This window comes from Chenopodium album, chromosome 4, assembly GCF_948465745.1.
Source record: "Chenopodium album chromosome 4, dcCheAlbu1.1, whole genome shotgun sequence".
Classification (NCBI taxonomy): Eukaryota; Viridiplantae; Streptophyta; class Magnoliopsida; order Caryophyllales; family Amaranthaceae; genus Chenopodium; species Chenopodium album.
The window spans coordinates 27,176,135-27,191,849 of NC_137837.1; the positions used below are offsets into that span (position 1 = coordinate 27,176,135).

Below are 15,715 nucleotides of genomic sequence, written 5' to 3' on the forward strand. Positions count from 1 at the left end.
ATATCAATTGCTTTTAAATTCCTAAGGATAGAAATTAAAAGAAATAAGCACATATGTACATTTTCAACCCTCACTCATCCAAAATCATCCAAATTTGGCCTATATGGCTAAAACCATGCCTATTTTCTAAGTTTTCAAGCAAATGGACTCGTTATTTCTTCTAACATTCCAATATCAATTGCTTTTAAGTGCCTAAGGATAGTAATTAAGAGAAATAAGCACATATGTACATTTTCAACCCTCACTCATCCAAAATCATCCAAATTTGGCCTATATGGCTAAAACCATGCCTATTTTCTAAGTTTTCAAGCAAATGGACTCGTTCTTTCTTCTAACATTCCAATATCAATTGCTTTTAAGTGCCTAAGGATAGAAATTAAGAGAAATAAGCACATATGTCAATTTTCAACCCTCACTCATCCAAAATCATCCAAATTTGGCCTATATGGCTAAAACCATGCCTATTTTCTAAGTTTTCAAGCAAATGGACTCGTTATTTCTTCTAACATTCCAATATCAATTTCTTTTAAGTGCCTAAGGATAGAAATTAAGAGAAATAAGCACATATGTCAATTTTCAACCCTCACTCCTCCAAAATCATCAAAATTTGGCCTATATGGCTAAAACCATGCCTATTTAAGTTTTCAAGCAAATGGAGTCGTTCTTTCTTCTAATATTCCAATATCAATTGCTTTTAGGTGCCTAAGGATATAAATTAAGATAATTAAGCACATATTTCAATTTTCAACCCTCACTCATCCAAAATCATCCAAATTTGGCCTATATGGCTGAAACCATGCCTATTTTCTAAGTTTTCAAGCAAATGGACTCGTTCTTTCTTCTAACATTCCAATATCAATTGCTTTTAAATTCCTAAGGATAGAAATTAAAAGAAATAAGCACATATGTACATTTTCAACCCTCACTCATCCAAAATCATCCAAATTTGGCCTATATGGCTAAAACCATGCCTATTTTCTAAGTTTTCAAGCAAATGGACTCGTTATTTCTTCTAACATTCCAATATCAATTGCTTTTAAGTGCCTAAGGATAGTAATTAAGATAAATAAGCACATATGTCAATTTTCAACCCTCACTCATCCAAAATCATCCAAATTTGGCCTATATGGCTAAAACCATGCCTATTTTCTAAGTTTTCAAGCAAATGGACTCGTTATTTCTTCTAACATTCCAATATCAATTGCTTTTAAGTGCCTAAGGATAGTAATTAAGAGAAATAAGCACATATGTCAATTTTCAACCCTCACTCATCCAAAATCATCCAAATTTGGCCTATATGGCTAAAACCATGCCTATTTTCTAAGTTTTCAAGCAAATGGACTCGTTCTATCTTCTAACATTCCAATATCAATTACTTTTAAGTGCCTAAGGATAGAAATTAAGAGAAATAAGCACATATGTCAATTTTCAACCCTCACTCATCCAAAATCATCCAAATTTGGCCTATATGGCTAAAACCATGCCTATTTTCTAAGTTTTCAAGCAAATGGACTCGTTATTTCTTCTAACATTCCAATATCAATTTCTTTTAAGTGCCTAATGATAGATATTAAGAGAAATAAGCACATATGTCAATTTTCAACCCTCACTCCTCCAAAATCATCAAAATTTGGCCTATATGGCTAAAACCTTGCCTATTTAAGTTTTCAAGCAAATGGACTCGTTCTTTCTTCTAATATTCCAATATCAATTGCTTTTAGGTGCCTAAGGATATAAATTAAGATAATTAAGCACATAAGTCAATTTTCAACCCTCACTCATCCAAAATCATCCAAATTTGGCCCATATGGCTAAAACCATGCCTATTTTCTAAGTTTTCAAGCAAATGGACTCGTTCTTTCTTCTAACATTCCAATATCAATTGCTTTTAAGTGCCTAAGGATAGAAATTAAGAAAATTAAGCACATAAGTAAATTTTCAACCCTCATTCATCCAAAATCATCCAAATTTGGCCTATATGGCTAAAACCATGCCTATTTTCTAAGTTTTCAAGCAAATGGACTCGTTCTTTCTTCTAACATTCCAATATCAATTGCTTTTAAGTGCCTAAGGATAGAAATTAAGAAAATTAAGCACATAAGTCAATTTTCAACCCTCACTCATCCAAAATCATCCAAATTTGGCCTATATGGCTAAAACCATGCCTATTTTCTAAGTTTTCAAGCAAATGGACTCGTTCTTTCTTCTAACATTCCAATATCAATTGCTTTTAAGTGCCTAAGGATAGATATTAAGAGAAATAAGCACATATGTCAATTTTCAACCCTCACTCTTCCTAAATTATCCAAATTTGGCAAAGTAAACTAATATATCATATTAAACCAAATCAAGATTAAATGAGCACAAATATATCAAGATTAAACTAAACAAGAGAAACAAATCAAACAAAACCAAAGTAAACTAATATATCATATTAAACCAAACCAAACTACACTAACATATCATAATATTAAATATAGTAACATGCATTATAAAAAATTAAACTTAAGTAAGAAACATTATATTAAACTAAACAAAACTAAACTAGATTATAATGAACTAAAGTAATCTAACATACATCATATTAAACAAAACAAACAAACGTACCTAAAGTTTCATAATATTAAACTAATCTAATATACTTTAGTAAAACTAAATTAAATTAAACCACATTATATTAAAATAACCTAAACTAAAGTTTCATAATATTAAACTAATCTAATATACTTTAGTAAAACTAAACTAAATTAAACCACATTATATTAAAAAAAAAAAAAAAACTTAACTAAACTAACATACTTACAAAAAAGTAAACTAAACTAAACTTGATATCTTCACCCCACCATAGATATCTTCACCCCAAGCACACAATTAATCAATTCATCTCACTCAATTTGAAGTCCAAAAAATGATCATTACGCCAAAACACTCTAGGCATCCTCACATCCTTGAAGCTCTCATCAACCAAATCAAAGCCACTTATACACTTAGTGTTCGTTCTTCGAACTTGGGTTGTAAGCCAATGCAATGTCTCATTAACCAATACTCCTCTACCACCCAAATATATCGAAAACTCATCTTCATCAAACGCTCCGATTTTCTTCCAATCATTAGACCTTAATGAATAAATATACACAAAATTCTTATAACTCTTCCTCTGAAGACCACCAACCAACATCAAATAATCATTTTTACAAGAAACGAACCCAAACCCAAAAATCAATTTCCCATGAAAATTCCCTAAAGGATCTGACACATGAAGAAACTGACCCATTATTGGATTATAAACAAGAAAGTTATAGCCAAATTTACTAAAAGCAGTTCCACGCCCTAAACATACTAACCCATTACATGAACCAATTAAGAAAGTATTCACACCATTATCATCAAAATGAAGACTTTTAACCTTAATCAAACCCTTTTCATCATAATTATCATCTGGGTATCTATCATATGCAGAATAATTAAGAATGTAAAAATCATAAGCAGATTTAATAAACACACAATTTGAGGGCACAAAAGGGTTTGAAATAGTGCATTTGAGATGGGAATTGATGAAATTTTGGGGAGGAGATAATGAAATTCCATGTTTTTGAAACAGATTTGAAGCGGGTTAAAGAATTTACCGGCAATCTTGGAAGGATTTCAGAAAAGATGAGTTCTTGAGGAAGTTCAACAGAATTTAGGGGTGATTGAAAGGGGTTATTTTGGGGTTTATTGTTTGTTTTCTTCAACAGAATTTAGGGGAGGAGGCCAGAGGTCGGAGTCAGATTCGAATGAAAAAAAAAAAACAAAAAAAAAAACAAAAAAAAAAAAAAACAGGTGTACACTGACCTGGTAAGGTGGCGCCAGAGGCTCGACGACGGACACAAGCCGCCCCTTCAGCCGCCCTCTTTCTCCTTCTCGACCTCTTTTTCTTTCTCCTACTCGTCCTCTTTCTCTCTTACAATGTCGGCTCCGTTTGGGTCACCGACGGCGACAGTTGCGTGACGGAGGGCTGAGGTTTGGGTCACCGACGGCGGCGACTTCTCTTTCCCTCTCTCTTTCTCTCTCCTTCTCTTTCTTCTGTGCAACGACTCCAAAATTTACCTCTCTCTTTCTCTCTCCTTCTCTTTCGTTCACCAAGGCGTCGCCGGAAAAACCAGGGCCGCCACGTTCTTTCTTCTATCTCCTTCTCTTTCTCTTTCTCCTGCCGCTGCTTCTCTTTCTCTCTCTGCGTTTCTTTCCCCCTTTTTTTAGGTTAAGGATACAATTTTAATTTTCAAAAATGACAATGACTTTTACGACGGAAATAAATTCCGTCGTAAATATAAACTTACGACGGAATATTCCGTCGCAAATTACTTTACGACGGAATATTCCGTCGTAAGTTTATATTTACGACGGAATTTATTTCCGTCGTAAACTTTACGAGGGAAAATGCCTCGTAATTGAAATTTTCCGTCGCAAAATTGCGACGAAATGTTTTTCGTCGTAAATATCCACCTTAACGACGGAAAAAAATGTCCGTCGTAAGTATTCCGTCGTAATTTAGCCTATTTCTAGTAGTGAAGCGAGACTTGAATAAAGAGGTTGTCCTTGATTAATCGCCCTTCTCTCCTCGACCAAGTACTGTGGGAAAGGAATTTGGGGATACTTATTGTTAATTATTTGACTCAAACTTTATTCAACATGCGAATTATGGAGGAAGTGAAGAAAAATTGGAATAGAATGTGAAAGAAGATTTAGATGGAGGGATATGAAGAATTAGGAATAGAATGTACCCCCCAACTCAAATGACGGAAAAGACCGACTCATGCATGAACCTAAGACATGGTCAAGGTGACATATACTCAAAGTGTGTGCCAAGACTAGTGAGTGTAGATGGTGCGTTAAGACTCGTGTCATGACCATGTGGCTAGACTATGAGACTAAGACTCGACTAATGACTCGACAAGGTGTTATTGACAGCGAAAATTAACCAAATTAAACAGAGGACTGATTAATTAGACCCTAGGTGATGACTCGACCAATAATCCGAACTGTCGGCCAAGCGACAGGACTGGCGTCACACTGTGGGGCTTGGCGCCAGACAACATAGCTGTCGTCAGGCGCTACACTCCATAGTGTGGCGCTACAGCTCAGACTTTGGCGCCAATAGTGGAGCTTTGGTCTGGGACTGTTTTCGGTATTATTAGTCAACTGGGGTATGCCTAAAGTCGTACAAGGTCAATTCCGATTAAAAAAATTAGACTTTATTGACTTAAATTAATTAATTGATTAATTAATTAATTAGGCAAAGTTCTTTAAGTCATTAATTTATTTAATCTCAACACAAGTCAACAAACGGTTAAGAGAAACATAGAATATATATGCATTACAAATAATGCACAATTAGTCAAGTAGGCACAATATGATGCAATGCATTTGCAACCTAACCATGGCTCTAGTTCTCTAAAGTTTGGGATATGGTTTAGTCAATAGAGGGTCCATGGTTAATTGTCCGGATGCACCGCGCGGAAGCCTAACCGTGAAGGGTTGGCGCGAGTGGATGGGACACCGCAAGCTTTAGAAAAAACTCGCTTCCATGGTTTGGTGAATTCAACATCTCGGATGTACCCTTTGTTGCACGGAGCGTTCAATCGGGTAGATGGAGCATGAATTCCCAGAGGGTTATGTCCATATGTAGAACACATACGGGTTTCAGAAAAGTGAGAAAAAATTCAATCAGGAAGTAGGATCGAGCAAACAATACGAAAAACCGGTCGAAATTAGAACGCATATTTCTGGCTCGGTATTGGGGGGAAATTGGCGCCAGCAATCAGAGACTGGCGCCAACTTTTAACTGTAGTGCCTGGCGCCAATACTGACATTTGGCGCTACGGCTAAAAGTGTGGCGCCAAGCTCTGGCCCCTGACGCTACTTCCCACATGCCTCAGCAGCTTTCTGTGCTCGATAAAATCCTCCAGTTTCGCGCGGTGTTATTTCAGTCCTAGTTGTGAAAGACATTCCTCAAATTTCCTACATGTAAAATCCTATGTTTTTGACTCATTACTGATGGTCTTTCCAATGAGATCCTTTTTATGCATATGACAATAATGTTAATCAAAATTACGCACATGAAATACTTAGAACTTTTCGAGTCTCATCCACTCATTCTAAATCATTACCGAAACAAATTCAGGAATTAAAATAGAAATCCTCCCCAGTGGAGTCACCAAAAACTGTAGGGAATAATTTCAAGCCTTTAAAATCCCACTAGCTTGAACCCCACTGTGATCATACACTAAAGTACGGTGGCGTCCAAAAGGGAGAAGATAGAGCAAAAGAGTCGCCAACAAGTTTTTTAGGAACTTGTAAACCATTCACGAGGTGAAGGTTACACCCCTTAACGATCTAAGAGATCGTCAACTCCATAAGGTCTAGAACCAAATAAGGGTTCGGGGATGAAGGTACAAATCCAACCTAAAAGAGATTGAATCTGCCCTAATAATAGGCCTCTACTTTATTCTGCTCGTATTCATGTGCGCTTTCTGATTAACATGCAATCATTAGGTTTAACCCTAAACCTGTTTATCTATGTTGGTTGAATATTAATGCACAAATAAACTATTATAGGCGATCACTTGAATTATAATCACAATTAACCCTAACAAGATTATTAATTATCTTATTAAGCGTGATGAAAAGTACCAAATTCCCTTTAAACATGCATAAAGGGTGATCAAGCAATAAATATAAATGATCAAGCAACACAATAAATAATCAATATCATGAATAATAATTATAATCATAACAATAAAATAATCATCATCAAAATAATAATAATAATAATATTCATAATCATCATAATCATAAATTATAATAATTATAATCATAATCATGTTCACATTAATATTAAAGCATAATAATAGCAAGATCCTAGGCATGATACTAACAAGATTAATAACAAACTCTAGCATGTCACTAAGCAATAAAAATCAAGTCTTTAGCCCTAACATGATACTATCAATCATAAATATTAGGAAGAACATAGGAAGCATCGCAACAATCATATTTAGCATATTTGATATTAAAATTACCCTAGACATGATACTAGGAATATCATAATAACAATGTAAACATGATTTCTACATCATAAAATCAATTAATCAATTAAAGTACTTACTTTGATGCCTCGTACCTCTTTCTAATAACAAAATACACACGTTAGTAACTTCAAGGAAAATAATAAACAAACACTTCAATTAAATAATTGAAAGAGAGATTTGGGACCAAACCCTCAGAAATTAAACCTTTGACGTCTAGGGCGAAGGCAACTTCGAATATGGCTAGGTGTTTCTAAATTTTGTGAATGCGAAATTTTGTATGAGAACACAAAGTTTTGAGGAAAGATGAATGAGGGAGATGAACGATTAAGAGATTTAAAGAATGTTAATGCATGAATGATTTAACTTGCGAATGAAAACTGATCGTTGATCCTTGAAAACGAGGTTTTTGATACGATATTTATAGAGAAAATCAGCCAAAAAAGATAATTTAACAAAACAGAGTCTGACGCTCAGGAAACAGAGCTGGCGCCAACCCTGGCTAGCTGGCGCCAGGCACCAGCACTAGCGCCAGGCACCAGCACTAGCGCCAGGCGCCAATGGCTAGCGTCAGGCGCCAAGCCTGGTTCCAGGCGCCAAGGCCTGGGGTTGGACGCCAAGCTTGATTTCGACGCGTTTTCGAAAATCTGATAAATTTACCGTACTGGAGGATAAAATAATACAATTTCTTCGAAAATGCTATTTGATTTTAATTAAAACTCTGAAAAGTCAACAAAGTCAACTTATCAATGCTAATTGAATTAGGAATGAAAAGAACCTTCTAGAAGATTCTAGAAGACTAAAACCATTCCTAATTGCATTAGGAATGATAAATCATATTAGGCCCTCCCCAAGATCATTGGGCCGTACATAAAGCTCAAACTGGGCCCAGTTTGGTAATTTGGCCATAATTTTCTCAATATGCATCGGAATTGGGCTTATAATATATCGTTGGAAAGGTCTTTGCAAGCCCTATCCAACTAAACCACTATTGGACCCATATCATGGACCAACCAAACTGGATTGGCTGTTTTATTAAAATAAAGTTTTCAAAAACAGAAAGAAGAAAAAAGAAATTAAAACTTTCCGCAACACTAGACCTTTCCACACTTTCGTTTCATTCGATTATGATTCGACGTGAAAGGTACTCATCACTGGGTTTGGTTTTGGGGAGACACAAATGGGTGTCTACACATCTACTCCTCTCTTGTAGAGAATGGGGTCATCCCGTACATAGTGCCTTGCTTCCCTCTTTAGCTTCTTCCATTGGTTTTTGGAGAAATCGGGAGGGAATTCTCCACAAGCCAAATAGTTCACCAAGTCGGCGAACCAAGGAAGCTCCTTTTCATTCAAGATATAGAGTACATCATCTCTCAATTCATCACAAATGGGGATTTCATCATTACTAGCTTTCACATTCTCTAATCGGGAAAGATGGTCCGCAACCACATTCTCGTCCCCTTTCTTATCCCGGATTTTGACATGAAATTGTTGGAGAGATAAGACCCATCAAAGAAGACGAAGTTTAATTTGGACTCTTTCTTTGCCACAAGGTACCTAATAGCCGCATGATTGGTATAAACAATAGTTTTGGAACCAATGAGGTAGTTCCAAAACATCTCAAAAGCATGTACCACGGCAAGAAACTCCTTCTCCGTTGTGGTGTAGTTCCGTTGAGCTTCATTCAAGGTCTTGGACATGTAGTAAATGACGTGAAGTTTCTTCTTAATTCTTTGTCCCAGCACCCCTCCAATTGCAACATCACTAGCATCGCACATAAGTTCAAACGACAAATCCTATCTTGGCCCTTGCACGATTGGAGTAGAGATCAAAGCCTCCTTTAATTTGTTGAAAGCTTGAAGACACTTTTCATCAAAAATAAAGATGGCATCCTTTTGAAGAAGAGCATTTAAGGGTCTAGCAATTTGTGAGAAATCCTTGATAAATCTCCTATAAAACCCTGCATGCCCCAAAAAGGATCTTACTCCTCTCACATTAATTGGAGGTGGTAATTTTTCAATCACTTCAACTTTGGCCTTGTCGACCTTAACCCTCTTTCTTGATATCTTGTGACCAAAGACGATTCCCTCTTCAACCATGAAGTGGCATTTTTCCCAATTAGGACCAAGTTAACCTTCTCACATCTTGCTAAGCATTTTCCCAAATTGGACAAACAATCTTCAAATGAAAGGCCCCCAATCAAGAAATCATCCATGAAAACTTCCATTTCGACCTCAAGCATGTCTCCAAAGATACTCATCATGCACCTTTGAAAGGTTGCCGGTGCATTGCAAAGTCCAAACGGCATCCTCCTATATGCAAAAGTACCATATGGACAAGTAAAAGTTGTCTTTTATTGATCATCCGGGTTTATGGGGATTTGAAAGAAACCCGAATAACCATCAAGAGAGCAATAATACTTGTGCTTGGTTAGTCTTTCAAGCATTTTGTTGATAAAAGGAAGAGGAAAATGATCCTTGTTAGTGGATGCATTTAGACGTCTATAGTCTATGCACATCCTCCAACCGGTCACCGTTCTAGTTGAAATGAGATCACCACTCTCATTTTCAACTACTCTCATTTTCAACTACGGTCATTCCTCCCTTTTTAGGGACCACATGAACGGGGGAAACCCATCAAGAACTCGAAATGGGAAAGATGATGCCGGCATTAAGGAGTTTGGTGATTTCTTTCTTCACCACCTCCCCCATTTGAGGATTGAGTTTCCTTTGCCTCTCAATGGAAGGCTTAGCATCCTCCTCAAGTGTTATGTGGTGCATACATAAAGCGGGACTAATACCTTTGAGGTTATCAATGGTATAGCCCAAAACACCTTGGTGGTTTCTTTAAACACCACATAACATTTGAGTTTGGCACTCGTTCAAAGAAGAATTTACTATTACCGGAAAAGTTTAATTAGGACCCAAAAACTCATACCTTAGGTGTGATGGTAGAGGTTTTAACTCTACCATTGGAACACCCTTACCTTCCTTTGAGGTAGCTATTTCCAAAGCATCATTGCTTGTGATTCCCATGCATACTTGCTCGATGCTTTCTTCCGTACTTCCTTCAAGAATTCCTTCATACAATGTCATCTCCTTACCTTTCTCACCTATCTTTTCCTTATTCAAAAGGACATTCTCAAGGGCATCGTTAGTAGTGAGCAAGTGCTCATGCATAGAAGTCACAATAGAATCAATAGTATCAATCATCATACAGTTATCAAGACTAGAGCTTGGATATTTCATGCTCTCATTCAAATCAAATTCTATCACCTCATCTCCTACTTTTAGTGAAATTTTAGCACTTTTAACATCTATTAAAGCGCCCAAAGTAGCAAGAAAAGGTCTTCCTAGAATTATTGTAAGGTAATGTTGGTGGGTAGAAGTTCCCCTATCTCAAGTCTTTGATATACCGAATATGGCATAAGGCTAACACTAGCCCCAAGATCACATAAAGCATTATCAATTTGCATATTATATATAGCACAAGGGATAGAAAAGTTCCCGGGGTCTTTCAATTTCGGTGGCATTTTATTCATGATGATTGCACTACAATTCTCGGTGAGATTCACCATTTCCACCAATTCACACTTTCTCCTTCCACTCAAAATATCTTTCAAAAACCTATCATAGTTAGGCATTTACTTGATAGCATCGGTAAAAGGAATTGAAAGGTGAATTTGTTTCAATGTTTCAAGAAATTTTCCAAATTGCACATCTAATTTGTTTCTAAAAAATTTGTGAGGATATGGTAGCTTTTGCAATTTTTTTGTTTCTCTCTCTCTTTCTCTTTTCTCTTCATTCACTCTCTTTTTCACATTCTTTTTCTTTCTCAAATTCTTTTTCTTTCTCACATTCTTTGTCTTCTTCATTCTCATGGTTTTGCTTTCTCTCTTGTTTAAAATCACTCTCAAGGGGAGGCTCACTCATGTTCATTCTCTCATTGCTTATTTTAGGAACACTTTCTTCCAACACTTTACCACTTCTAGTTGATATAGCATTTACGGGCCTCTGAGGATCTAGTCCTTGGGGTGGAAGTTTAGAAGTGCTAGTCCCTTCCTTCAAAGCATTGGCCAATTGCGAAATTTGTGTTTCAAGCATTTTATTATGGGTCATGACTTCACTAAATTTCTTTTGACTAGAGGCCATGAAAGTATTGAACATTTTAGTTTAACTTTCCATCATTTCCTCCAAGCTAGACCTACTAGGTGGTGCTTGTGCATAGTAGTAGTCTTGGGGAGCTATATTACCTCTAACATTCGAATTGGAAGCATTTTGATTAGAAGAACCTCTATTATTATTGTTGTTCCAATTGTTCCGATTATTAGAGTTTCCCCCTTGGTGATATTGCCCTTGATTCCCATAGTTTCCTTGATTATGATGATTATGGTTACCATAACCACCTTGTTGGTTGTAGTTACCTTGGGGATTTTGGTCCCTTTGGTTCCTATTTCCCCATTGATTTTGGTTATGGTAATCGTAATCATTTACTCTTTGGTTATAGGAATTTCCCCCTTGTTCTCTTCGATTTGGTGGTAAGTATCTTTGATTGTCATTCCTATGTCTATTATCAAAATATAAGGCATTGACTTGTTCATTTTCATTTTCATTACCATCTTCGTATTGGGGTTGGGGTTGGAATCATAATTACAAGAAGAGGTATCATGGTCATATGACCCACAATTTTTACAAAACAAACATCCATGAGGCATGTTATTAGAAGTAGAGGGAGAAGAGTTAGAATTCATACCTCTCCCCTTAGATTGGGAGGGATGCTCTTGTGTTGAACTAGAGTTCTCTAGTTTTGCCTTGATTGATATCATCTCCTTTCCAAGGTTGGTGATTTAGGAAGTCAAATTGTTGATGGCATTAAGGTGATCAACGGAGTAAACCGCATTTCCTCCCTTGTTTAGAGACTCTCTCTCTCCTTCTTGCCAATCCATGTGGTGCCTCACCACATCCTCAATTATCTCTATGACTTGCTCCTCCGTCTTGTTCATAATCGGGCCACCCGCTCCCGCATCTAGGCTACTCTTTCCTTGTGGAATCAAGCCCCCATAGAAGATTTGAAGCACTTGGTAGGTCGGAATGCCATGATGGGGACACTCCCTTTGATATTCTTTATACCTCTCCCAAGCCTCATAAATGGTTTCACTATCCCGTTGACGGAAACCTTGTGTCAAAGCCCTTTCCTCGGCCGTCTTCTTTTGAGAGTAGAATCTCCCTAAGAAAGCCGTGGTGACCTCGTCCCAAGTTCTCAAGGAGTTCGGCCTTACTTCTTTCTCAAGCCATTCAATAGCCCTTCCTATCAAGGAGAAAGGAAATAGATTTAGTCTCACAAATTCTTGAGTTACCCCATTTACCTTGATCGTGTTGCAATATTTTTCAAATTCGTTCAAATGTGCAAGAGGGCTCTCATGTTTTGCTCCACTAAATTGCCTCCTTTCGATCAAATTAATCATTGTAGGGCGTATTTCAAAATCATTGGCTTGAGTAACGGGAGGAGAAATGCCACTTGAAGCTCTATAAGCTCCCGGAGTTCCCAACTCCTTCAAGGGTCTTTGGACCAGTTGTTCCTCGCCAGCCATTTGTTCTTATCTTTCTTCGAAATTAACCTCCCTAGTTGGGGAAGTAGTTAATGGCCTAGAACCAGCTCTCCTTATTCTCCTATAGGTTTGCTCAATCTTGGGATCGTAAGGCACCAAAATCTTGTTATGATTTCTGCATATACACTCTTGACAATTGCAATTAGTAACGAGGCCAAGTGTAGAAAAAAAGAAACACACTCTTTTTTTTTGAATTTTTGTTGTTTTATGGTGAACTAGACTCAAGTAATCAATTAGCAATCAACAACATCGTTCCTTGGCAACGACGCCATTTTGATGGGCGTTAGAACGGTCGCACATTCCACACTCAATCAAACACATTTATTTACAAACACCTTACACACCAAGCATAATGATAAGTAAGAGTTCGGTCCACAAGGAACAGGATATGGTTGCTAAAGATCATAACCCTTAAGCTAATTCGAAGTCTATGTCTATTGGGGTTCGTCATGTAGACAAACAAACTATGATTCTAAATCTATGGATTAAAGACACTAGGGAATAGGATCCACTCAACCAAGGTAATTAGGGAAACGGGGAGCAAAATAGACAAGGTATAGCAAGGACAATATGTAAAATCAACCTCATGCAATTAGAAAACAACTCACACTACTAAACTTTGATTCCTCATTAGTCTAGCAATAGATGATACATAATCAAATTTCAATAAGTAATGACATAATCAATTTACATTCCCATGTCAAACTAAGCATATCATGCTATCAAGCTCCTAAGTCAAGGGTAGCTAATCCTATCATGAAGAACTAACAAGCAATCTCATATAATCAATTTAATTGCAATACAAACATCAATGCTTCTCCCACATATGCATAATTAACCCAAAAGGTTGAACTTCACCCAACCCCTAGCAAGAAGACTACTCACAACTCATGTTTATCAACATGCAAACAAGTATTAGGGTTCTAACTTCTCCAACAATTGGGGAAAAGTGATTAACAATTGAAATAACTGTCATCCAATAACAAATTATCAAGAACTAAGAAGATTTTAATATCATGGAAGAACAAATAACACTAGAAATTTAATGGAGAAAAGTAGAAGCAAGTTACTAATTAAATCTTGGAAATGTTGAATACAAAGTGCCAATTCTTTAGGATGAATCTTGAAACAAACTATTGCAGTGATTAATTTGATGAAAACTAAGCTAAATTAATTAAAAGGAATGTTTCAAACTAAGAGAGATATCTGAAAACTAGGCTACTATTCTATATTCTCAAATGAGATAACAGGGAAGTATTTATACTCCCTGAAAAACATAGGGAGATCCGTCAAAAGAAAACGGATTCCCAGCGAGGAGCGCTCGCTCCACAAAGAAGAGCGCCAGCTCCTAGGCTTGGAGCGCCCGCTTTGTTCTGATGCACGCCCGCTCCTCCTGCTTCAGTGGGAAGTCAGACTTGAAAGTAACAAGAAGGAGCGCCCGCTCGTGGCTAGGTGCACGCCCACTCCTCACAGACTCTGCATTTGGGAAGAATGTTGCTGAAGTTGGGGAGCGCCCGCTCCAGGGGAGGTGCACGCCAGCTCCCACTGGAGCGGGCTCTCCCTTCTTTGTCTTCGAGCCTTGAAATTTACTCCATGATTTGAGTGCTTGTTAAATTGAAATATAATACCTGCAAAACATGGACAAACACAAGCAAAGAAGGGGTGAGGTTGAGATACAACATTTTCATTCAAAAACAGGTTAGAAAGAGGGGAAAAGATTACAAAATCGGGTTTAAATCAACACTATAAGTGGTCAAATAAACCACTTATCAAGTGTATGTGGATGATATGATCGTAAAGTCCAAAGATATAATGGGACATATAAAACCTTTACGTAAATTTTTCACTCGCATTAAAGAATACAAAATGCGATTGAATCCACAAAAATGCGCCTTCGGAGTAACTTCCGGCAAGTTACTCGGATACGTAGTAAGCACATGTGGTATTGAGATCGATCCCTCTAAAATAAAGGCAATCGTTGATATGCCTCCCCCTCAAACAAAAAAAGAAATTAGGGGGTTCCTTGGCAAACTACAATACATTAGTTGGTTTATCAACAAACTGACTATGACTTTTGAGCCAATATTTAAAAAATTGAAAAAATAAGAAAAACATGAATGGGACGATCAATGCCAAAAGGCCTTTGAGAAAATCAAAGATTATCTCAAAAGCCCACCAATTTTAGCACCACCAGTAGCCAAACTACCTCTTAGGCTATACATCACAGTTACAGACACGGCCACAGGCACCATGTTAGCACAAGAGGTAGAAAAAGTCGAGCGTGCAAAATATTACATAAGTAAAAAATTCATTCAATATGAAACAAAATATAACACCTTGGAAAAAACAAGTTTAGCATTAGTGTGGGCAACTAAAAACCTACGACATTAGATGCTACCACACACTACTCATGTGATATCTCAACAAAATCGGATAAAGTATTTTGAACAACCTATACAAGGAATAATATCCAAGTGGTTGGTAATGTTGGCCGAATTTGAGCTAAAATATATTCCTGAAAAATCAATAAAAGGGAAAGTAATTCCGATTTTCTAGCCCAACATCCAATTCAAACAAGTCATGCAGAAACTACTCATCATCCGTATGAAGAGATTCTCATGACACAAGATGACAAATTGGTAATGTACTTCGATGGTGCGTCCAATCAAAAAGGATGTGGCGTAGGAGTGTTAATCATAAGTCCATAGGGAGCACATACTCCAATCTTTGTCAAACTAGACTTTGAGGTTACTAATAATGTCGCGGAATGTGAAGCGTGCATTATTGGATTAGAAGCAGCAGCTAGCATAGGTGTGCAAAAATTAGAGGTATACGGAGATTCAAGTTTAATTATAAATCATATACTGAAAAAATGGAAAAAAAAGAACTCCACAATGATATTATACCAAGCACACCTAGAGCAACTCATCGAGCATTTTGAACATATTAATTTTAAATATCTCCCAAGGGATGATAATCAATTTGCCGATGCGCTAGCAAAATTAGCCTCAATGATCAACATTCCGGATTACTTAAATAT

At 36.9% G+C, this 15,715-nt stretch overlaps 2 pseudogenes; one reads left to right on the top strand and one right to left on the bottom strand.

Annotated features, from left to right (window-relative positions):
* Nucleotides 1-2,445: 2,445 nt before the first annotated feature.
* Nucleotides 2,446-9,294, bottom strand: LOC145627817 (F-box/kelch-repeat protein At3g06240-like; annotated as a pseudogene).
* A 2,863-nt stretch (nt 9,295-12,157) lies between these two features.
* On the top strand, nt 12,158-12,257 carry LOC145629729 (small nucleolar RNA R71; annotated as a pseudogene).
* The last annotated feature ends 3,458 nt before the right edge of the window (nt 12,258-15,715 follow it).